Source organism: Felis catus, chromosome D2, assembly GCF_018350175.1.
Source record: "Felis catus isolate Fca126 chromosome D2, F.catus_Fca126_mat1.0, whole genome shotgun sequence".
NCBI classification, from domain to species: domain Eukaryota; kingdom Metazoa; phylum Chordata; class Mammalia; order Carnivora; family Felidae; genus Felis; species Felis catus.
The window spans coordinates 70,396,135-70,421,456 of NC_058378.1; the positions used below are offsets into that span (position 1 = coordinate 70,396,135).

The window sequence follows — 25,322 nt, forward strand, 5'->3', positions numbered from 1 at the left end:
ATCCCCACTGAAAAATTAAACCCATCTGCCCCAAACTGAAAACAGCCTCTCCCCCACCGGGGACAATAAATATTGATCACTTGAGGCATGATTGGCTTTATGATGTTTGATGACAACCGGTATCAGTTACAGAACTTACATCATTTAATAAAAAAAAATAAAAAAATAAAACTAAATGAAAAGCCCTAGCAGGGATGTTACCTGTCAACAGACATTATTAAATGTCAAAAGAAATACGTTTTCTTCAAGAGCCTGAAATCCAAACAACGTGAGGGTGCTGGGGAGGGGTTGGGCGGGGGCGGGGGGGAGTTTGGACAGCTCTTACTTGAAGTTAGGAATATTGTTTCTTTTTGCGATCGCCCTGATTTGCTCCGGTTGTGTTTTCCTAGAGGGCTACTGTAGCCACCAACACAGAGCCTCTCTCCCCAAATCCTCTTCCCTTTCATTATCTGAAAAGCTGAGCCCATTTGACATCTCCCTCCTTTCCCCACGGGAGACCTCTCAGATGCTCCGGTGGGAGAAAACTGGATATACTGAAGGGCTCCCTAGCTGAAAGCCGCAGCGGAGGCGAGAACGCTTACTTGTGTCTCTCTTTTCACTGTCACTAGGAACTCAGGACTGTCTGGCTCTGAAGTTGAAAGCAAATAACCCAAGACCTGCTCTGTGAACCTACCCGTGCTTCCATTTATATGCTGATAAGTTCAATATAAATAGTGGTATGAAAGGGGTGACCGCCAACATTTCTATTTGGAGCGCACTCATTAAAAAAAAAAAAAAAAAAAATAGAAGGGTGGAAACAGTTACTGCTATTTAAAATGTATTTATGTGTTTTACAGAGCTGGGTTCTGACTACCTGAGATACTTCCGGAGGCTCATTGGGTATATTTAGAAGGATCATAAATGCTTGTGGTCTTCAGCCTGGTTTCGTGAATCAAGTCCCTGCAGGCATTTTGTAATTGAAAAGGTTAACATGGCTTCTTCAAATTCCTCACTTGACCTTCCTCCCCCTCCCGGGAGCTTAGGCTCTGGGAGAATCAGGCTCCTTTTTAATCACTGCAGTTGTTGTGGTCTTTCAAAGAAGGTTCTGGAACAAAAAAAAAAAAAAAAGGAGAGAGAGCAGACCTACAGTAGGAATACAGGGATTTATGCTACTCGGTCGGTCGTGCGTTTGTCAAACAGGGTCATTATTAATCTCCGCCCGACGGGGGTCCCTGCGGAGGTCCCAGAAATGTTATCTGAGGGAGTGGTTTGAAAATGGAGAAGGACTGAAAGGTGTCTCTTCTGGAGGAAGGGGGTGCCACTGGGAGGTCTCCGAACTTTGGACACTTGGCAGCTGGGGGCTTTGGGCAAGTCATGTACCCTCTCTGGGCCTCGGATTTATCGCCTGTGAAATGAAAATGCTAATACCTACCTCTTAGGCCTGTAGTGGAAATTCGATGCCAAGTGTCTGAAGCTATTTGGTAAACAAGGGAGGGCGGCCTCTTTCACTCAGAAATACTTTGGACCACTGACCGGGAGCCAGGGCAGCTGCTGGGAGCTGAGGAGGGAGACAGAAGGTGCCAGGGGAGCAGTTCTGGGCCTGATGGTGCCACCCTGAAACTCTGGCCTGGGAACCTGGAGGCACTTGGAGCCTGGGGCGGGGGGAATTTCAGGGAAGGTAAGGGATGTGGGAGGACGTTAAAAAGGCCCGGTGAAAGGGCAGCTGGGTCTCACCCGTCCAGGAGATGGAGGGTGGGCAGTGGGGGCACTGGGGGTGGGGGGAGTTGTCCAAGGCCGACAGAACCACAGGGTGGGGCTCAAAGAAAAGAACGATGCTGAATTTGGACAAAGGAGGCACATGGAGGCTGGAGCATTGCGTTGCATGTCCCTGGATGCACAGGACGGCGAGCAGAATGCAAGGTTCGTTAGGAATTTGGGGGCTATTGCCATCATGTTCACGCTCCCAGGATATGCCCCGTTTTCTCTTCGTGTGGTTAAGGCTGGAACGAAACTGGAATGCTTGGAAGGTCCCATGTCCAGGTTCAGACAGGTCCTGTCAGACTCAGCCCGTTACCTGACAATCTTAGTCACCTGAGTGCGGGGGGGGGGGGGGGGGGCGGTGGCGGGGAATTGGCAGGATTCTCTCAGAAATGACTTTCTTGTGATTTGTCCGGCAATTTCTTCCTTCAGCCAAACCAGAAAAACCACTGAATCTGAGGTATTTGGCGTGGGTGGATGGTGTTCTGGATCCTTTAAGGGCAAATGGCCGTAAAATGAAAATGGCTCCCTTAAAAGCACACGCTTGAAGTGTGCGTCTGTGTGTGTATGTAGGGGAGGAGGTCCCTCATTTTTTCCAAATGAACTTTTTCCAAATGAACTTCCCCGACTTAATTAAGAGCAAGTGCTAACAGATGGGGAGGGTGTATTTCATAATAGAAATGGCTTCTACACCACTGACCACCATGGAAAAAAAAAAAAAAAGCACTGCCCCCCCCACCCACCCCCCCCACCCCCCCCACTTTTGGAAGTTGCCCCTTTAAGTGAGGTAGGAAAGTTGGAACTGTTTTCCTCCAAGGAATTTAAGGGAATCAACATGTTTCCCTTTCCTGGTTGCATCTGTGGTTGGATTCCTTAAAATATTTCACTTCTTAAAGTAACCTCAGTTTGTTACGCCAGATTTTTTTGTGTCTTGTTTTGTTTCTTTCCCCCCCTTGTTTGTGTTTTGTTTTGTTTTGAGGTAGCGAAGACCAGCTCCAGGGGAAAAAAAAAAAAAAAAACAACCAAAAAAAAAAAAAAACCCAACAACCCAGAAACTTCTAGTTGTCAGAATCGGAATGCATATCAGTTATGCTGGAGACAATGAAAACATCAAAAAGCACATACAAGCCATAAAAAATTCAGGTCCTCTGAAGCAACGTGGGACATGCTTGGTTGCGTTCCTTATTTGCATGTCAGTACCCACAATGCTCTGCAAGTTCCCAGATCTTTCCACGCAGCCCCAGTGTCTGAGCTCTAGGGAACAAAGTGAAAGGTTCGCATGTGTGCTTGTGGGGGAGAGAGGTACTTTGGTATCCGCAGGAGAAGCAAGGCGGGTGTGGGGCGAGAACTGCTCCCACCAGGGTGATTATCAGCCAGCCCCTTAGGGCTTAATCTCAGGCTTGGGAGCTCTACCTTGCCTTTTGTCTTTTGTTTTTTTGGATTTTTTTGTTTGTTTGTTTTTGCCTTCCTCTTCTTCCCTTTGCCCAGATCTGCCGAGATGGTGAAGCCACGCTGTGCGAGGGAGAGGAGAGCGCCAACCTTTAGAAGCCCTGACGGATGGGGGGTGGCTACAGCACTTGCCTGGAATTTGAGATTTTTGTGCCGCGTGTGTTTTTCGATGCCGGACCTCACTCCGAGGCATGCTGTCCCCTGGTGCATTGGGGCTCCCACTCACAGCCCTTGCTTGGTCAGTGTGAAAACTCAGAGGTGCCACCGTGATCTGCTGCTGGGGACCAACACGGTGTCCTCTGACTTCAAGCTTCCCTCCCACGCATGCACGCACGCACGCAGGATGCTTTTCTCTGCAAACCTTGCTGCCCAGGGAGCCCCACGGAGCCATTGTCTGGATGCTCCAAATTCCAGGGGGCAGATTGGGATTACAGGCCCCAGACTAAAAGCTGGTGGGGGGGGGAGGGTGGACATAAATTTGACCTCGGACTGGGCATCCTCAGCCTCCTGGGTGGTCTTGGGTGTGTCACTGGTCCCCCCTCCGTTTCTCCTTTTCTGCCCAAGCCTGTGCTGTCCTGGGAGCATCTACTGAGCATCAGTGACTATTATTACACCTGTGAGTTTAACATGACCAACCATTCTGGGACATGACAGAATACCCAAAAAAAATAAAAGTAAAGCTCAATCTTTGAGGCTTCTACCTGGAAGGTTTTTGTCTGGGTTTGTACTTTGATTTTTGAGCTTCCCTTTTCTCAAAGCTGCAAAGGAGTTCTTGGGCTAGATTAATTTAGCGTCAGGAAGATTCGGGCAGAGGCGTGAACGTGGATGCACGCAGGCTCTGAACCCACCCCTGACACCCCCGAGCGTCCGAGGTAAGATCGAAGTCAGCCCCCACCTGGAATTTCAGAAGCTGCCCGGGAACGCTGGAGCCAGCAGAATGGTTAGTTTGCTTCAGCCTCTACACAGTGATGTACAGTCTGCTCCAGCAGTTGCCAACATTTGAAAATCAGGAGCTTTTACAGCAATTTTTAAAACCTCTGAAGATGGGGCCATAGCAGGCCTCCGTTGCTAACTAGGAGCCGGGAGACCGCGCCCCCTTAGGGGTGTCGGAGGCTCTCGGGTCCTGCCGCAGACCGCCCTCTCTGGCCCACACAGGTCCCCCAAACCCACCCACTCTACGTATGGATGCTCCTGTCTGGCTTTTGCAGCCTCAGCCTTGGCCAGTCTCCTGCTCTGAAACCCAGAGTTTTCCTACTTTGTTACCAGTCACATCAGCGTGAGGATAACCCCACCCCCGCTGAGCTCTGACCCCTTTTCCTGGTGGCCGTCCAGGAGAAGCAGGACCGAGGGCCTTGACTTACAAACACCCCCACCTTTTCATCCCCATCCCCAAACATGCTCTGCTTTGGCAAATGTGTTTGTCACCTGCTACAGCCCCAAGGAGTCTGCTCGGGCCTCCCGCCTCCTCTTGGCTTGCACGTTTCCCTTCGCTGCCGAGGCCGAAAGGAGTCTGGGGTGAGGGGTGGGTTGCAAGGTTTGGATTCTTAAAAATTCTCTCCCAGATTTGTTGTGTCTAATTTGGGCTGCAAATGGCTTTTGTTGTCAACGGCTAACCACTGTTTGGTCTGCACAGTCATCTCTGTTGAATTTAGATGGTGGTGAAAGCCCAGTTTGCCCAAATACAGCCTAAATACATTTACACATTTATTCCCACATGTGTCTTTATGTTTCTGACTGTCTCACCACACCTCAGACGTGGCCGTGGGTGGGAGCGTCCTGCGAAGAGTCCTGGGAAGAACACGGGCAGGTAACTTGACCCTCTGCTGTAAACTTCACCAAAAAAAAAAAAAAAAAAAACCAAAAAACCCTGCAAGTTGACCCAATCAGACGGTGAGCGATAAAGATGCTTCAGTGCAAAGGTGTTAGAAGGAGGGCTTTGAGCAGAATTTGGTGGTTTCTTTACAACTGAAAAGACAAGTAATATCACCAGAAAGAAGGAGGGGAAATAAAGTAGAGAGATGAGAAAAATAAGTAAAGTCACTTTTCATCCGTAAATAAATAAGCATTTTCAAAAAGGTGGAACACCTTTTAAACACCTTTAAAAAAGGTGGCTCAGGGGGTTAAGCATCCGACGATTGATTTTGGCTCAGGTCATGATCTCACGGTCGGTGAGAGAGAGCCCTGGGTTGGGCTCTGTGCTGATAGCACAGAGGCTGCTCGGGGTTCTCTCTCTCTCCCTCTCTCTCTCTCTCTCTGCCCCTCCTCCACTTGTGCACGCTCTCTCTCTCTTGCAAAATAAATAAATAAAAATGTGTTTAAAAAGAAAAAAGAGGGGCGCCTGGGTGGCGCAGTCGGTTAAGCGTTCGACTTCAGCCAGGTCACGATCTCGCGGTCAGTGAGTTTGAGCCCCATGTCGGGCTCTGGGCTGATGGCTCAGAGCCTGGAGCCTGTTTCTGATTCTGTGTCTCTCTCTCTGCCCCTCCCCTGTTCATGCTCTGTCTCTCTCTGTCCCAGAAATAAATAAAAAACGTTGAGAAAAAAAATTAAAAAAAAAAAAAGAAAAAAGAAAGACCACCTCCCACCCCACATTTAACTGGGCTTCTTTATCAACATCAGAGCCTTAAACGTGCTTCATTGTCCACCAAGTGACAAAAGAGTTAAAACGACAGGTGAGGCCAGGTGTTAATAATACTGACAGTGACAGTTAACATTCACTGAGGGCTCACGATGGTCTAAAAACAGGGCTGAGGGTTAGTACACACTTATTCCTTTAATCCTTATAATAACTCAGTAAGGTCCATATGTTATCCCCATTTTGCAGGCAAGAAAACTGTGGTTAAGTAATTTGCCCAGAGGCCCAGAGGTGCAGAGGGACAGAGCTGGTGCTCGAACCGTGCTGCTCTCCAGCATAACGTGGGCCTGGACAGCAAGACTGATGCCCCCCTCACCAGCTGGCCAGAGTAAAGGATCTGCCAGGTGGCCGGCCTCAGTCATGAGTGGCTTGGGAGCTGGCACCTGGGTGAGGCCAAGAAGGCTGGAGAGAGACAAATGGTGTATTTGGCCCACAATTCCTTTGCTAAAAATGACCCCCAGGGATGTACCACGGGAGGCCCCTCTCTGGTGAAAACCTTGATCTTCAGAGATTATCCCACTCTGGAAAAATTGACAGAATGGGCCACTTCCTGGCAGATTCCATGGTTTCCTCACCCGGCATATGTTCTGGAGGATGCAAAGTGTGTTCGTTGTCTCGGGGTAACCGGTTGTCCCGATGAGGCGATGCCTGAAGCAAGGACAGAAGGGAGAGGCAGAGTCGAAACTGGGAGAAAGTTCCATCTTCCTCTGCGTCGTATCTGAAGACAGTGTTGAGGATGGGATGGGAGCCTGAGCTTCGAAGCACGTGGCTAGAAAAGCGACCAAGGATCATCAGTGAACCCAGAGTCCAAAGTGGGTAACTCTTCATGTGATGATTTTCAGATCTGGGCAGATGCTTCAACAGGCTGGTCTGGGCTGAGAACTCAGCTTTCACGTGCCCCTGCCCAGAGACCTTGAGCACCTGAGGCAGAGGCATTGGGACTGTGGGTGATATTAAGAAGAACAAGGGAGATTCTCTGCCTTCTAGCAGCTTAAATAATTCCTCTGTTGCAAGGCAGCTCTAGCAGAGATTCAAAGCTCAGTGGAACAGAGGAACTCATTCCAACGGGGAAATGGGAAAGTGTGGGACGGGGCAGAGAGCCCGCCTACTCACCCTTCCATTGCCCAGTGTGGACCCAAAAGTTGGGCATTAAGCAAATGTCTGTTGATGAGTGACTGCTTCAATCAACGATTGAATTTTTCTAGGGCTCTCGGAAATATTTGTGGAAAAGGTAGAAAGTGACTGTGAGGTGTATCTGTCAAAATTAGACTCGCTGATACTTGAATTAACAGTTGTGGTGAAAATTCGAGGTTTAGTTTTCTTTCATGTGACGTGACGTGTAGAGGTTGATAGTCCCATGGCAGTATGGCAGCTTCACAGCCACCAGGGACTCAGCATCCTTCAATCGTTCTGTTCTTCCATCATAAGTTCATGAATTCCACCCGGAAGATGGCCTCGTGGTACCAACATGGCTGCCGGAACTCCATTTATCACGGCCATGTTTCAGGCTGAAGAAGGAGGAAGGAGAGAAGGGCAGCCTTCTCAGAAGCCTCAGTTGACACTGACATTTCGTTGGCCACTTACAATGGCAAAGGAGGCCAGGAAATATGTTCTTTTTTTATCTGGGCACGTTGTCAATCTGAGTAAAATATTGCTTCTGTTGGTAAAGAAGAAGGGAAGAGTGGATAGCGGGTAGATGATGACTGTGGACTCGGCCTTGAGAGAGTCAGCCTTCTTTATGGAGAGCAAGCAAGAAAGGAATTCACCAAGGTAACTCCGGTCTCCCTCCTGTCCTGTGAGATGCACAGCTTCGAGACATTCTTTACGGCTGCCTGACGATGTGGCAAATACAATATGTGGGTGCCTGGGGCACATAATTAGTTCCTTCACGATTCAAATCCTACTGTTAAGGGCTTAGTTAATTGCATTGACTTCTCCTTCATTATTTTCAGCTGTGTAAAGTGCCTCTCAGACTGCTCAGGCTCTATTTCCTAACGAAGGTTCTGGTGAAAAATGGAATCTGACAGGTATGTGGACAGAAATGCCCTGCAGTGGCTGACAGAGCTGGGCATGTTAGCCAGGGAGGTAGATGGACAGATAGGCAGATAAAGTCTTTAGTAAATACCAACTATTACTTAATAGCAAGCTTACTGCCTCTCACTGACTTGTACAGGCTCTTACAGGATATTTAATGACTTCTGCTAAACAGAATACTAGAGTTTCTCACTTTTTTTAAGGCTACAAAAATTAAAGCTACTGTATAAGACGAGTGCCAACTTTCCACTCGTGTGTTTGTTCAGCTTTCTTAGCTTTCCCCCCAAATGAAAGCCAAATAGAAGCTCTTGGTTTTCCCAAGATGGCAACCCAACGGCCAACCATGTGTTCTCAGGTAAGGGCTCCCTTGATACAGAGAGCATAATGGGACTGGATGTTTTCCAGGTTTTTTTTAGCCCAGGGCTTGGGAAACTGGATTAGGGTTTTTGAAGAGGGAGGCAAGAATGTGGAATGGAAGCTTTTGGAGTTCTGCCCATTGTTAGCCTTGGAGGATCGCTGAAGGGATGGACCACCTCGTGGTGAAACCGTCCGCGTCTTGGAGTCATGGTAGAAATTGCCAGTCCTTGAAGGAGCTTGAGATTATCCAAAATCCCACATCTCACCCATATGCCAATATTTGAAAAAGGGCTCATCGAAAAGAGGAAATAAATTCTTCATATCGTTCATACTGGTAATTACTTACAAACATCTTCCTTTCTAGTCTCACTGCCAACTCCATAAAACAGGGAATAAGTCTTTCTTGTTCTCTATTCGCTTTTTTCCCCAGGACATAAATAGTGCTCAATAAATTGAGACTTGGCTTCTCCAATCCCCTTGGTTGCCAGGCTTTTGACACGTTTTCTCCTGGACGTTTTCTTTGTATGTTTTAAGTTTTTTTTTTTTTAATTCTTTAAAAAATGTTTATTTATGTTTGAGAGAGAGAGAAAGCGAGAGACAGAGTATGAGCAGGGGAGGTGCAGAGAGAGAGAGGGAGACACAGAATCAGAAGCAGCCTCTGGGTTCTGAGCTGTCAGCACAGAGCGCAATGCAGGGCTCGAACCCACAAACCGTGAGATCATGACCTGAGCCAAAGTCAGACACTTAACCGACTGAGCCACCCAGGCGTCCCTGTATGTTTTCAGTGATTGAGATTAGGTTGCACATATACATAACTGTGCATAATGTAATATACGATGTGATGTAATCGAACGGGAAATGTAATTGTGTACAATGCTTTCTCAAGTAACATGAGCGCATAAACATGTTCCTACATGTGTTCATATAGGTTGAGCTGCTGTAATAAAGAGACCCCAAAATACAGAGGCTAAAATAAAATAGAATTTATTTATCTCTCATGTAATGGTCTAAAGATAAGCTGGGGCAGGTGGACAGCTCTGATCCAACAGGCAATCCGGGGAACAGGCTGGGGGAACACTCTCTCTAATACGTGTTCTCCTTATCTTGACCCCAAGTGGCTCTTCGGGTTTTCATCACTTCTAAGCCAGAGAGCAGAGGGAAAGGGAGAGGGAAGGACAGACAGCTTCCTCATAGAAACCTAATCCAGGAGGTTCAGGCTTCATGTGAGCTTACATCTTATTGGCCAAAACCTAGAACATGGCTGCAGCTAGCTGCAAGGGAGGCTGGAAATTGTAGTCTCCAGCTGGACAATCATGGCACGTTAGTGCTTCCCAATGGATATTAATCTTCGGTGTTTATAAATGAGAAGTCGGAATTCCTGGGAATTCTTGGAACTTCCTAAATTAGTCTTAAAAGAATTCCCACACTTTTCATACTCTTTTCTCATTCTATGGATATCTAACAATATTGGTTCAATAAATAAGACGTACTAAGTTTAGTGAATTTACTACAATGACAGCTTGTAGTAAATAATCAAATATTAGAAAATACCAGTGAACAGTATCAGGTAATATTCAGATAATGTAACATTTAGATCTAGCAAAGTTAAAGCGCTATACAGAATTACATGTCAAAATCGCCAATTTAAGGACTTACTTTGCTCCCCAAACTTGTTATTTCTGAGACGATCATTTACAGGGTATATACAAAGTACACATGCATATAAATGTAATGATATTTGTTTTATTTGCAAAAATGACTTTCCATTCAAAGCAGTCAGGGTCATGAACACATAGTTGGTTTTTGTTTGTCTAATTTTTTTAAATGTTTATTTATTTTTGAAAGAGAGAGAGAGCAAGTGCAGGAGGGGAAGAAAGAGAGGGAGACACAGAAACCGAAGCAAGCTCCAGGCTCTGAACTGTCGGCACAGAGCCCGATGGCGGGGCTTGAACTCATAGACTGTGAGATCATGACCTGAGCTGAAGTCGGACGCACAACCAACTGAGCCACCCAGACACCCCTAAGAACACATACTTGCAACAAGCTAAGAGCTGCAAACAAGACCGACTGAGTAGGGGTACCTGGGTAGTTCAGTCAGTTAAGTGTCTGACTTTAGCTCAGGTCATGATCTCACAGTTTGTGGGTTCAAGCCCCATGTCGGGCTCTGTGCTGACAGTTCAGTGCCTGGAGCCTGCTTTGGATTCTGTGTCTCTATCTCTCTTCCCTTCCCCTGCTCATACTCTATCTCTTTCTCTCAAAAATAAATAAACATTAAAAAAATTAAAAAAAAAAAAAAAAAGACTGGCTGAGTAGATCATGACCACTCCACTTCCCATGTGCTCCCATCCTGGTTCCTGAAAATGTCAGTCTTAACCTGCCCATGTTTCCCGCTCTTGCTCTTCAGTTGACATTGATGGATTCAAACCAGTAATGTCTCTGTATTAATTATTAAGCTTTGATTCTTTAAAAAAAATTTTTTTTTACATTTATTCGTTTTTTGAGAGAAAGAGAGAGACAGAGCACAAGCGGGGGAGGGGCAGAGAGAGAGGGAGACACAGAATCCGAAGCAGGCTCCAGGCTCTGAGCTGTCAGCACAGAGCCCAACGTGGGGCTCGAACTCACAAACCGCGAGATCATGAGCTGAGCCCAAGTCGGACGCTTAACCGACTGAGCCAGCCGGGTGCCCCTATTAAGCTTTGATTCTTGCAGGAAAATTACATTACTCTTTTTCCCGGTCCCAGTTTCTTCACGAATTTTTCTTTCAGGATTTGGAAAAACATAAAAACTTCCCAAGAAGTACTAGAAAGGAATCCTCACATGGAAACCTTAGTCAGGGTGAGAGTATGGGAGAGTTGGAGGTGGGGGGTAATTCTATTACTAAAAGACAGGAGAGAATGAATTCTGGAAGGTATCTTTGCTCAGGACCAGCTACATAATTTCTGGACTCAGTGCAAAATGAAGGTGTTGAGTCCCCTTGTTCAAAAATTATTAAGAATTTCTGGATAGTAGCTATAGAGATTATCAAAAATTATTAAGAATTTCTGGATAGTAGCTATAGAGATTAAACCCCGTGTGGGCACCAAAGACAGGACCCTGTTTAATTGTGCAGGTACCACACCCATGAAGCTGGCCCTGTTTCTGCTCTATCACATTATTTACATTTTTTTAAACATTTATTCATTTTTGAAAGGCAGAGAGAGAGAGAGACAGCGTGAATGGGGGAGGGGCAGAGAGAGAGCGAGACACAGAAACAGAAGCAGGCTCTAGGCTCCGAGCTGTCAGCACGGAGCCCGACGCGGGGCTCGAACCCACGGACCTCGAGATCATGACCCGAGCCGAAGTCGGCCGGCCACTTAACCGACTGAGCCACCCAGGCGCCCCTCTATCACATTATTTAAAAATCTTTGTTAATCTCATTTTAAGTGGCTGCGTAGTGCTCCACTGCGTGGACTCATCAAAATTTATATAATTATTCCTGTATTCTTGGAAATTTCGGTGGTTTTTACTCAGCAGTCCCTTCCATCAGTTTTACTGATCTTGGGGTTGGTTTGGTCTTAGGATATGCATGGAAACTTAGGATGTACTGCCCAAGATGTGGAGCCTGAGTTTAGACACTCCTTAGGGCTGCAGACCCCAGTTGTGGCCCGTTACCCACAGGGTTTAAGTCTGAGCCAAAGCCAACCAGACAGAAGTAAGTGGTAAGCAGTATCGACAGGCAGATCAAGCTAAGGCTGGATGGAAAGCCATCGGTAAGGGCAGAACAGCAGGCCAGGCAAAGGGGCCTGTCCTCAGAGATAGGACTAGAGATAAGCCCCATGGGGGGTGTGGTTCAGCCAAGAGCAGCTGCCCTTGAGCTTGGAGCTATCTGGCCCTTCTCTGGTTCTTTCCTAGTCTGTGTATCCCTACAGTAAAGGGTAGGAGAAACGCAGGACTAGTTATCTCTGGGAGCCAAAGGCATCTCTGACCCTGTCGTTCAAAACCGAAATGATCTCAAGTAACACACAGCCATTCTGTGCCTCTGTTTCCCCATCTGTAAAGTGGGACCCATGGGGGTCCTACAGTTCTAGGGATCAACACACTCTTTCTGTCAAGGGTCACATAGTTTAGACTTGGCAGAGCAGAGGGTTTTGTTTGGTTTTGTTATTATGAGTTTTTGGTTTTAATAACATTTCCAACCTCCTCTCGTTGAAACTTTAAAGTATTTAACACAGTGTCGTTAACTATAGTCGCCGCGCTTTCCCTAATAGTCACAGAATATATTCATCTTATAACTGGAAGTCTGTACCCTTTAACTAGCAGTTCCCCACTTACCCCAATCCTTGGCCCCTGGCAAATACCATTCTACCCTCTGCTTCTGAGTTCAGCCTCTTCAGAGTCCACACCTTGGTGAAATCATACAGTCTTCGTCTTTCTCGGTGAGCTTGCTTCGTTTAGCCTAATGCCCTCAAGGTCTATCCATGTTGTCACAACTGGTAGGATTTCCTTCTTATTTATGGCCTAATTTCTTTTCTTTTTTGAATTGCGTTACGTTTGTCAGATAACATTGTGTGAGCTTCAAGTGTAGAGTATGTTGATCGTGCGGAGGTGATGCGTTTATATATTATAATAGGCTTTCATCACAGTCCATCACTTCACATAATTATCCTTTCATGTTTGTGGCAGGAATAATTAAGATCTGGTCTCTCAGCAAACCTGGTTATTACAATAGGACATTGTTGTCTATATTCCCTATGCTGTGCGTCAGATCTCCAGGGTTATTTGTCCACCGGCTGCAAGTTCGTACCCTTAAGCGTTTCCCCTAGTCCCCCCCCCCCCCACCAAGCCTCTGGGAATCACCTCTTCATTGTTCATTTTCATGGCTTTGGCTCTCGTAGATTTCACACAAAAGTAATATCATACAGTATTTGTCTTTTTTTTTTTTTGTCTGATTTGTCTCACTGAGCATAATGTCCTCAAGGTCCATACGTGCTGCTCTGAACGTCAAGTTTTCCTTCTCTATCTCATGCCTAAATACTATTCCATTGTGTGTGTATATCTACCCCATTTTCCTTATCCATGTATCTGATGACGGGCACTTGGGTTGTTTCCGTATCTTGGCTATTGTGACTAACGCTGCAGGGAACGTGGGTGTGCAGATCTCTGCGATACAGGGCGTAGGGTTTTCGTCACAACCGCCCCACTCTGCTGTTGTGGAGTAGAAGCAGTCACAGATGATGCGGATGTGGACGGCAGTGGCTCTGTTCTAATAATACCGTCTTTGCAAAAATACAAATACAGTCCCATTTCATAGGACCGTTACGAGAATGAAGTGAGCCTAGTGCGTGCAAAGGACTTGTCACAGGCCCCTCCGTGATGACGGCCACTCCCCTGTGCAGCAGGGAGGGCCGGCGAGAGCAGCTGGGAGACGGCTTCACAGCTTCTCAGCTTTGAGATCTGGCCCCTCATTCCTTAGCAAGACACTGAAAGGATTGTCTTCATCAACTTTTTCTTCCTGAGAGCCGAAGTGCTGAAAGGAGGCATCTTGACATTCTTCTAAACAGACATCATGGCATACTTCTCCCCTGCATTAGTCACTCTTTGTGATCATTTTTGAAGATGAATGCTCTCTAAGATGTCCTTAGAGACACGCAGCTGTCGCCGTGAGAAGAGTCTTTGAGACCTTTCCAGCTCTTCCTTTCCATATTGCACGTTCTTAAAAGCACATCCCTCCTCGTCAGTGTCGTCAGCTTGGTCCTCCAAGGAGAGCACTTGGAGAGGAGTTCTCTGGAGCCTGAGACCCCTGGGTGGGCTGCAAAAGGGTGGACGTAGCTCGGAAAGATGGCATCTCCAGGACCGAAACAGAACCGATTCCTGCACTTTCTTCCATCACGGAAATCTCCAAAAGAGGATGATGCGAGGGAGGTTCCGAGTCTCCTCGAGGGTGGGACCGAGGAATCTGTCATTGACGCATCCCGTTAATGAGGATCATGATAATACTTTCAATAAAAGGTCCCCCGGTGAGTCTGCTGCTCAGCTGAGTATCTTAGCTCTTGGTCATTCTCCCGGCTGTGGTTAATTCCCCCTCGATGTTCCAAAACCCCACTCTCCCAAACCCCGAGCCCTACAGCTGCCTGATTTCCTCTTTTCTCTGTGCTCTCGCTAAGTTAGCCAAAAGGCAGAGGGCTCCGCGGGCACGTTAATACCTGCAGCCGTGGCTCCGCGCTCCAGGAAGGAAACGATTTCACACTGGACTGGCCAGGAGGGAGGGCTGGAGCCTGTGCGCTCGGCCCGTGGACTCAGGAGAGCTGGGGGCCGGGCGGACTTGAGCGTTTCCAAGTCAACGCCGAAGGCTCATAAACGCTGGTGGGTGGCAACGTCATTGATTTTTCTTGCGATAATAGCTCAAGTGTATTTGCTCAGTGTCTTTCAGAACCAAAGGCTTGTCTGATTTTATTTTTTGTTTTGTTTTGTTTTGTTTTTGTTGGCTTGTTCTGAGAAGAAAAAGCTTGAGCAACTGAAGGGAAATCTTGGTGCATTGTTCACTGGTTCCTGGGCCGAGTGGGTCGCATTCCTCTATCAAATGCATTGACGCATCAACAGATATGTAATGAGCATCCGCTGCGGGGCGCGGTGGGCACTGAGAGGCTTTGGGAGCAGCCTGCGGCCCGGAGGTTTCTGAGATGGTTGTCCCGCTCCTGGTGTCCACAGTTCTCACCCTGAGGGGCTTCTCGGTCCCAATCCCAGCTCTGCCAAGAAACTGATCCCAGACGAAAGTATTTTAAGGGAACGTGGACCCGCGGCTCAGGAAATCAGACTTATTGTGTGGTCTTGATGGCCCGCCTCCCGTATCCGATCCTTGTCTTATTCCCAGTAAGCAGGTTCTCTTCCTCCTATGTTATGACTGCCTGCCGTGTAGTGGTGCAAAGTGTTTGACACCTGCTGTCTGGTTTGCACTTCCCAAAACTCCGGCAGGCAAAGACCATGATGCTCATCTGACAGATGAGGAAGCTGAGGCTCAAGAGAGATTATTTTGCCCGGGCTTTGACGGCAGCTTGTCTGACACCAAAGCCACCGCTCCTCAGCCCTGTCCCCGATGAGCTCCTGCCTCACACGGCAGCTTCTGTGACTGCATTCAGGTGCGTTTCCAGAGAGATCTCATCTGCACCTTTAGACATCCAACCCTGGTCTTTCAAACCCAGTATCTCTTCACTATCATGCGTTTCGTGGGGGAAGTGGGACCTTCATATCTCAAAGGACTAGCTATACTAGAAAACCCCTCCTGTTCCTCCAGGTTGTGGTGGATTCCCGGGAATCGCTCAATCAATATCTCTAAACCAGTAGCTCGCAAAATACGGTCCCTGCACGAGTAGCCACGGCATCACCTAGGAACCCAGAAATGCATGGTCTCGGGCCCCACCTTGGCCTCCCGAATCAGAACCTCTCAGGACAGGCTCAGGAGTCACGTTTTAACAGGTTCTCCGGGCAACTCTGACGCCGTTTTCTTAAACGGCCATTCCTGAATTAATTTTTTTTTAACATATTTTAATTTTTTTATTTATTTTTTTTATTTATTTTTTTTAACGTTTATTTATTTTTGAGACAGAGAGAGACAGAGCATGAACAGGGGAGGGGCAGAGAGAGAGGGAGACACAGAATCTGAAACAGGCTCCAGGCTCTGAGCGGTCAGCACAGAGCCCGACGTGGGGCTCGAACTCACGGACCGTGAGATCATGACCTGAGCCGAAGTCGGACGCCCAACCGACCGAGCCACCCAGGTGCCCCAACATATTTTTATTTTTAAGTCATCTCTACACCCAGCGGGGGCTTGAACTCACAACCCTGAGATCACGAATCACACGCTCCACCGACTGAGCCAGCCAGGCGCCCCTTTTCTTAAATTCATTTTAATTTAAAGCATGGAGCTTGTCTTTTGCAAAATACCTGTTGATATCCTGAGGAACTAGTCATGAATAATACACTTTGGGAAGAGTTGATTCTCATGATCCCAAACTGTATATAGGACGCCCACTTTGAGCATGTTTATCAGAATGAAGCATCCCAAAGCCCTATCAGAAATTCAGGAACATCAAGAAGAATTGTTTTGAAAACCAACTTTGGGTCCACATACAGACACTATGTTGCAAAACTCCAGGGGACAGCTAGGCGAGCGAGGGGGGGTGGGTCCCCTGGCCTTGTGCAAGGTGCAGCCTGGACCCTAGCCAAATAGTGAATTAACAAAAGTCTTAGAGGACTACAATGTTTCCATCTACCAGAAATCACTTAGAACTGAGGTGTTTGGAGGAGTCTAGGAAAAGGATTTTAAAGATATTTAACTCTCAAACTGCATGAAAACATTTCAGGATGAACTTTGCCCAGTATAAGTCTCCTGGCAGATGAAATGGCATTGAATACGGTCCTATTTCTGCTCCTTTAAGCCTAGGTTGCCGTACATTTTCAAAGCATTTGACAAGAATACTTTGTATTTACGTAACGTCTTTCATCCCCAAGCTTCAAGAATCTACTAGAGACAGAACTGGCAAGAAAATTCCCAACGTGGAGGTCCCCTCCCCCTGGTGGGATGGTAACTTGCCAACAGAAGTAGGAAATTTGCAGACAGGAGGTCCCTGGCTAACTACCAGCATGCTGTCTGATATTAAGACAGTATCAGAGCTTATCAGCCCACAGAGAAACCAGGCTGGGCAACATGACCGTGGGCTTCACATTTCTGTGAATTAACGTGAGAAAAATAAACAGCATAGAAATTTCTTGTCCTCTTTGTGGTGCCCTAAGAACTTCACATTTAATCAGGACATGCTTGCCCCCTCCAAGCCCCAGCGATGCCTGAGAAGTGCCCCAAATTACTTCGCATTAGATGCTGGCTGAAGATTCAGCAGGGAACCAGAAATGTGAGACGCAGATAAAAGTTCAGCACGGGGAGATGGTGAGAAGGGCCAGTTTTGAGTGCCCCTCTGCTTGGCAGGTGACGCCGTTGTCTCTTATTTTCAAGTAAAGCTTACCATTTTCTCCCTTATACATTCTTATCATAGACAATTTGGTGAAAATAGAAACGTAAGAAGCAAAGAAACTCCCGTTTTCCCGAGAATCACTATTAGCAATTTGGCATACTTCCCTCCCGTCCTTTTTCTATGCATTTTTGAAAACGGAATTAAGATGATGAAATATACACAGTCCTGATTCTGGGGTATTATAGTACAATCTAGGCATATGCCTATGTGGTGTGTGTGTGTGTGTGTGTGTGTGTGTGTGTGTGTTTAATCCTGCAAAAGCAAATGAGACCATACACTCTTGGAGGGCAAGGACTGGGTCTGTCTTTTCTATCGTAGTCATTCTGGGAGCTAGCACAGAGCCCGGCAACAGTAACGGTATTGAAAAAAATTACAATGGGCAATATTTCATTGAGTAGCTACACCAGAACACGTGTAAGCCTCCCTCTAATGTGGACATTAAAATTGCTTCCAATTTTTCACTGTTACAGGTAGTGCTGACATTCTGTTAGGCTTTTTTTTTTTTTAATTATCTACAGCAGATACTGTCAACATCCATCCACCCCTAGGCCTTTCCCAGGGGTGCCTGAAGACTGTCTCTGGATGGTCTCTTGGTTCCCTATGCCACCTGCCTGGACGTGTTCCCTGGCCATGGAAACGGCCTCGGACTACAGGCATGGGCCAGCACTACTGTCTCTGAGCGAACCTCAACCAATTGAGGATGGGAACTCCAGCTTCCCTGCTCTGCAGGATGACAAATGACACAACTGACAGGGTGCGTTCTCCACACTGTCAGACGCCAGACGGTCCTCACCAGATTGAGCTCCAGCTACCTACCTTGTCTGACTCATTGGTGTTATCTATCGTATTGGCTCTTCTCTCATTCCTGTTCCCCACATTCACCCGCTCCCTCATCACGCTTCCTGGAGTCACCTCCCAAAGAAACTGCTCACCTGCACCAAATCCTGGTCTCAGGCTCTGCTTCTGGGAGACTCCAAACTAAGTCATTAACTTTGGGTGGAGTTTTGGAAGCAAAACTATTGAGCCAAATCAAAGGACTTCTTTAAAGATTCAGGATAGTATAGGTGCTGCCGAAGCGAGCCCTAAAGATTCGGGATACATACTGGTAGGCAAGTCATTTCCATAGAGGGGTTTTAGGGCTCTTCTGTCAACCCTTGATTTCATTCTAAGAATTTGGACCAAGAGCTGGACGTTTAAGGAGAAGAGGAAAAGAAGTCAACACACTCACCTGCTGGGGCTGTAGCATAAGACTGTTAAGCCATTTAATGCATCTGAGTTTGCTCTTTTGCTGTTCACATTTCTCTGTTGTTTGTCTTGCTTCATTTTCTTCCAGGTTCCTGGGTGGAGGCCAATGGTTACAGAGTTTTCTCTTTTGTCTCTACAAATGGAAAGAGAGGGAGAATAGAAGGAAGGCAGCAGAGAAAAGAACCCGGGAGAAAGGACAAGTGAGGCACTGCTTTGCAGTATTTCAGCCTTGGTCCTCTGTTACAACCAGGGTTTGGTATTTTCAGGGGAAATGAAAAGAAACAGACGTTGCTAGAAGCAGGTCCATGAGGAGCGTGTTCTGTTGTGCTCCAAAATAAAGCTACATATTTGGGGATTGTCATAGTGAGCCGGAAAGCATGGTTTCCCCAGGGAAACAGGAGTGGGGTTTCCCACCAGCTTTACTGAGGCCATGAGTGCAGAGGAAGAGAAAACTGGGGCCGTTAATCCTGAAAATGGCGGACAAATCACTCTCAAGACTGACTGGATATTCCAAGAAGGCAAAGTCAACCTTGGGTGGATGGACATTGGGGATAGAAATGCGAGGAGATGTAACGTTCATCTTGTTGTGTGTTGGTGAGGAATCCCTTTCCGTCTGGGGTTTGCACATCGCCTGTGCCGTTTTGCGTTTTATGGAATAAAGAGACGGGTGCTTTGGTCAATGTCACTTCAAGGGCAGTCATTAAACTGGACGTGTCTTCCCTCCAGCCAGAAAATGTCAAATGCCTCCCAATTGTCTAGGTCCATACAGCCTTTTCAAAAGTACCCCCCAAAGAGCTCTTTTCCCCTCTGGAGGATTCTAGGTTGCTCCTAAATCCATTGTGTGGGGGGATAGGGAGTCACAAGGCACCTGCAGACTTGATGTCCGGTCGCCTGTAGGGGCAACACTAGCAAAGTCCCACGTTTGGCTGACACGGGAGGACCAGTGGTTGTTGCGGACGGCCCCGCATGGGAGACACTGCTTTATGCTACTGAACCACACTTCCTTTTCCTTTGGGACACACAGCTAGACAAGGCATCCCAGCCTCCCTGGTGGTCAGGTGGCAGGGTGATATTTACACACGTCCTCGCCTGGCTCCTGGCTTTCGTGCCCTTCTCCACACCCCATCATTCTGCCATTCTCTCAACTGAATGTGCAGGCCTCCCAGGCCCCAGAGGCTGGTGGGGAATGACAGGACTGTGGAAGCCAGGTCCCCGAAATTCCGGGCTTGGAGGGGTGACCTGCCCAGGAGAAATGCTGAGCAGGGGCAACACAACGGGACATCCCGCGAGTGAGAAACCCTCTTTCGCTACGTTAAGGCACCGACGTGTGGTAGCTGCGTGTTAAGGCCTTGGCACGACCTAGGAGTACCTGCTGTTTCCTGGCACGTGGGTGCCTGAATGGCAGGGCCACCCGTGCTGCTCGTCCTGCCAAACGCCACCAAGGTTCGTCACGGGGAGGAACGCTCCGTCACAAAGCAGTTGCAGGTGAACGACGCCCTTTCCGCACGCCGGGACCACCCAAGTGGGACGCGTCCAGGTCAGCCGAGGGGGGCGTGTGGCGAGAAAAGAGTAGAGACTCGCCGTCCTCGGGACACCAAGCAGCCCCGGCCCGGCTCTGCCCGGCAGCGCACGGAGGCGGGCGTCAGTCCGCCTCCGAAGGCAACTCAGGAGCTGTTCATACCCACACGGCCTCCCCTTAAGAAACCGCCTCCGGGCGCCTGGGTGGCTCAGTCGGTTAAGCGTCTGACTTCAGCTCAGGTCACGATCTCGCGGTCCGTGAGTTCGAGCCCCGCGTGGGGCTCTGGGCTGATGGCTCAGAGCCTGGAGCCTGTTTCCGATTCTGTGTCTCCCTCTCTCTCGGCCCCTCCCCCGTTCATGCTCTGTGTCTCTCTGTCTCAAAAATAAATAAAACGTTAAAAAAAATTAAAAAAAAAAAAAAAAGAAACCGCCTCGTAATCCAAAGCCACACTTGCTGACATTCTTCTTTCCCCCGTGTCTCTGTGATATGGCCCGCGCGTGCACAGTCGCTGCTCCCCCCGTCTCTCTCCACCCCAAACTCATCCCCCAAGCCCTCCTTCTAACCCATCCCGCCTCACCCTCCCTTTCCAGAGCGACTCTCTTCTCTGGCTTTGTAAACCGAGCCAGAATTTCTGCCGTCCCTGCCTCCACGTTTCCTGTTACGGCTCATTGGCCCAAGGGATGCCTTGGTCATCAACCCAGAAAGTCCTCCTGAACGAAAACAGTGTTCTCAGGGGTGGCCTTGGGGCAGTGCCTGGGAATATACATGAATTATTATTATTATTATTATTACAAACAAATTGATTTTCAGCTCCACTCCTTAAGAGTCAAGTGACCTTGAGTAAATTCTTTTTTTTTTTAAGTTTATTTTATTTTTTTTTTTTTTGAGACAGAGAGAAAGAGAGAAAGCGTTGAGTCGGGGAGGGCCGAGAGAGAGGGAGAGAGAGAGATTCCCAGGCAGGCTCCACCCGGTCAGCGCGGAGCCCGAGGCGGGACTCGAACCCACGAACCGTGAGCTCATGACTCTAGCGGAAGTCGCACGCTTAACCGATTGAGCCGCGCAGGAGCCCCCTTGAGCAAATTCTTTACAGCCTTTAGCCTCAATTTCCCCCCCTGTAAGATGGGGTCGATGGAACCTCACTGGCTTCCCATCGGAAGGGGATGAGGTGGGGTGTGTGTGAGAGCAGTTAGCGCACAGCGGGCAGAGAGCGAGGTTGTTCTCGCCCTTTCTGAACTTGACTCTTTTGCTCTACGGGAGGAGAATCAGGGTGGGGATCCAGCCGCAACAGCACAAAGGAGGGTAAACTGAGGCCCCAGCAATCAGCAGCACCCCGCCTTGCTGCCAGCTGCTCCAGAGCTCACTCCTGAGTTTCCTGGTCAACTTTCAAGTGACCTTGAAGGAAGAGCCGCTTTTCCGCATGCCTCCAGCTGGGCGTTTCCACCACGGGGGAAACATGCCCACCCTTTGTCCCCCAGGGTGGGTTGTGAAGGTTAATGAATTGCTATTTGTGAAGTGCTTTGAGATCCGTGGATGAAAGGCCCTATGAAGTCAAAAGCATTCGGATGATGATTAAATTGCCTTGCCTGAGGTCAGACAGCGCAGGACTAGGGGAGCCGGAAAGGGAAGACACATTCCCTTTCTTCCGTTCCCTTGCTAGAACAGCTAAGACCGTCACCTGTTCTTGTGACGATGGGCCTGTCCCTCTGCGGGTGGATGTCCTCGGGCCTTCTCATCCTGGCTCCTTTATTCCCAGCACCCTGGTTAGGGCCAGATTCAGACTCCTCACCCACCGCGCTCATCGGAATGCTGAACAGCTCCCAGCTCTTGGGGAGAGCGGGCTTGCAGGGTTTTTAAAAGCCTGGGGAAGCTGTTGTGTGAGGGAAGAAGATTCACACTTGACCCCGAGACCCTTCTCGAGAAAGCAAGGACGGTCTTGCCTCTGCCGACTGGGCACCCAAACTAAGGAAGTCCGATGCCCTGGCTGAATTTGGGGGGGGGCGGGTGTTGGACACCCCCAGAATCTCCTGCACCCCGCTTTCTTGTCTCTTTCTTTTCCTTTTCCATTCAACCAACCTCGCCGTGGCAGAATTTGTTTTACAAACATGCCTCCACACCTTTGTCTTTTCCTGCCCCCACGTAGGCGGTTGTAGAGACACCTCATTGCAATTCAGACACCTGTCACTTTCGGATGTCAACGTGTCTGTTGCCACACTGATTAGTTAAGATGAAGAAAAAAAAAATACGGTGCCGTATAAATAAAAAATTAGAGACTGTCACGTTGTGTAAAAAGGGCCCACCTTCCAAGCCCAGATCTCGGCCAGGCAACATTCCTTCCGATTCCCGGGTATCCCAGCGAAGGGGAATGCTTATAATGTCTTGTTTTTAGTGATTAAGTGGTTAATGATTTAATGAACTAAAAAAAAAATCTCATTTGTTGCTTCCCTTGGACTTGGAAAAAACCTCAAAGAGCTGATTTTCTGTGTACCTCAGTCCAATATTGCTACCTGCTGGGATACGAACACAGTCTCTAAATAAATTGCTAGTGGCCTTAGGCGGGTGGAAGGGTTTCCCTTTGATCCTGCTAGAGCAGATGAAGTCAAATGTTCAATCAATCAATCACATTCATAACTTGCAGCTACAATCGGGCTGACAAGAGCCTATTATTTATTTTTAAAATCATATATTTCATTATTGCAAAACACACAGGCTCTCACGAGGGGGAAGAGACTAAATTATTGATAAGCCATATAGATGACGGAGTTTGTTGTTTCTGACATGCTTGTCGCTAACTATTGTCAGGAAGAATTTACTAAGATGCAGAGCCAGGAAAGTTGGCCAGAAATGTATGTCGTGCCAAAGCAGAGATGGGAAGAGGAAACTCTAATGGCCTCTCTCTCTTATTGAATTCTTGTAGGTAAAAGGCAGCTGAAGGCAGAACAGGTTTCTATTGTAAAGCAAGACTTGAAAAGCCCCCAGTTTGATTGCTACAGAGCAGGAGATTTGGTTCTCAAAATAGCCATGCGTCTGGGAAATGAATTTTTGCTGGTGTCTGTGCATTCCTGGAAATAACAATCGTAACTCTCCAGAATTCCCACATGGACCAGGGCCAGGCATATTTATTCAGTATTGTGTGTCAGGGGCTGGGGGGGGGGGGAGGCGATGCGTGAACGCAGCCTGAAGTGGAAGGCAGTGAGGAGGCTCGCTCTGGACCCTAACAGTGGGAGAAAAGGGGGCGCTCTCCCCGTACCTCGCCCCTCCTACCCCCTGAGCTGCCAGGGTGCCCTCACTGGAGGCAGCCTCCTTACGGATGTGCAAGTGAAATTCTCCAATGGACTTAGGAGGCAGAAGACCAGTCAGGAAAATGCTGACCTCTCATTTCTGCGTGTGCCTTTCTTTTCTGTTTCCTGGGGCACTAGCCGAGAAGGCCACGGCTAACCGTGAGCCCTGATGATGCTTACAGTCACCGTTGACCGCCTTGTCTGAACGCTGAGGGGTCGGACAGGAAGATCGCTCAGCATCGTCACCTGGCTGTCACCTCCACGTTAAAGAGGACGCTCCTGGGTTTGCTGGGAAAAAGAGCACCCTGGACTGAGGGAAGGGAAGATGTTTTATTAAGGGAACGTAAATGTTCACTCATACGGATCAAATTCTATTAGAACAAATACTATTATATTTGAACAAAAACAGCTGTGGAACTAAAGACCTTCTCATACCCACTTCCCACCCCCGCCCCCTTTTGATTCTCCCTGGATCCCAAGTACAATGTAAGTAAAATGCAAACTCCTTTGGAGGTCCAGTTGAGATTTGACTCGTACTCCTGAATTATTTGCTAATTCCAAGATGGTCCCCCAGGGGTTGGGATGGGGGAGAGAGTGCTATGGATGTGCCCTAGAATCAAAGTTTTCTCAAGGCAGAAGGGCCCTTCCAGATCAATCTGCCCACTGCCTCCATACCTCCTCTCTTTATTTCACAGACGAGAAAACAGGGTCAGAAGCTGGAATCAGACAGCCGGTTGGTGGCAGATGGGGAACCAGATCCTGGCCTCCAACCCCTCTTCCCTAAGGTAACCCAAGGAACTATTAACAGAACTGAAGTCAGAAAAGAGGTGTCTCAGCTGCCGGTCGAGTGTTTGACCTACTTATTACATGATGCTGCTTTCTGGTGTAACATTCCAATCTGTGTTTGCTTGGTTTTCAGACCGGAAATTCCATTTAGAACCCAAACCACCAGAAAGCTCACCTAATCGCACATGGTTTCACAACGCTGACCCCAGACAATAAACCGACAAGGTTATATAGGAATAGGATTTGGAAGTCACTTTTGGACCCATTGGAAGATGCTGCATCAACCTTCCAGGAGCCAGGAGCCCTTCCTGCTTGGATGGCCACTTCCTTCGTGTGTCACTCTTGGCTGACATGTCCCCTCTCTGGGGCACAGGTTTTTTTTTTTTTTAATTTTTTTTCAACGTTTATTTATTTTTGGGACAGAGAGAGACAGAGCATGAACGGGGAAGGGGCAGAGAGAGAGGGAGACACAGAATCGGAAACAGGCTCCAGTCTCTGAGCCATCAGCCCAGAGCCCGACGCGGGGCTCGAACTCCCGGACCGCGAGATCGTGACCTGGCTGAAGTCGGACGCTCAACCGACTGCGCCACCCAGGCGCCCCTGGGGCACAGGTTTCTGTCCATGATGTAAGGAGTGGTCTCTGTGTGCTGCAAGTCAATGTCTGGCTCCAAAATTCCACATCAAATCCTCTCCAGTGACATTTTCCTTTTATTGTTTGAACATTTTGCAGGCTAAGTTAGCACACGTGGAAACTGAGCCAACCAAGGAAATTAACGCACCAGAAGGAGCCATACCTTCTCGTCTTCGCGGCACAGGGAAGACAACTCTTCACTGGGAAAATGAGGAAACCTGCTGGCGAGTCCTGGCTTTGCTGCACGTAGGCGAGTCGTGGAACCCAGCGCGTCCCAGTCTTCTCATCTGTAAAATGGGAATCTTTTATTCCTTTCCTGTCCACTCAGCTGGGACAGATTGCTGTGCAGATCTGAATCCATCACATAAGTGAGAAGAGGGGAAAAAAAAGAAGCTTCCAGTGTACCGGAGCAGTGAAGCAGTAGCATCTCTTGGTGGTGGGAATTGACTACAGACGAGAGAGCTGGCTGCAACTAGGAGATTACATTTTTAATTACCTTCAGATGCTGACCTATATATATAAATAAGCATGTTTCACTTCTTCGGGAGGGAACAGGAGAAAGGGATAGGGCGGGACTCATTAACTTCCTGGCCATGCTTTTTTGCCGCAGTTTTCAAGGAAAATCTTCCGGAGGAGGAGAGCCGGCTGC

General features: G+C 48.1%; 1 long non-coding RNA gene across 1 annotated transcript; it reads right to left on the bottom strand.

Annotated features, from left to right (window-relative positions):
- Positions 1-804: 804 nt before the first annotated feature.
- LOC109492707 lies at positions 805-20,201 on the bottom strand. Its single transcript, XR_002146666.3, has 3 exons — positions 19,829-20,201; positions 18,443-18,592; positions 805-1,084 (listed from the first exon to the last, which is right to left on the bottom strand). It is a non-coding gene; the product is annotated as an uncharacterized LOC109492707 (long non-coding RNA).
- Positions 20,202-25,322: the final 5,121 nt, after the last annotated feature.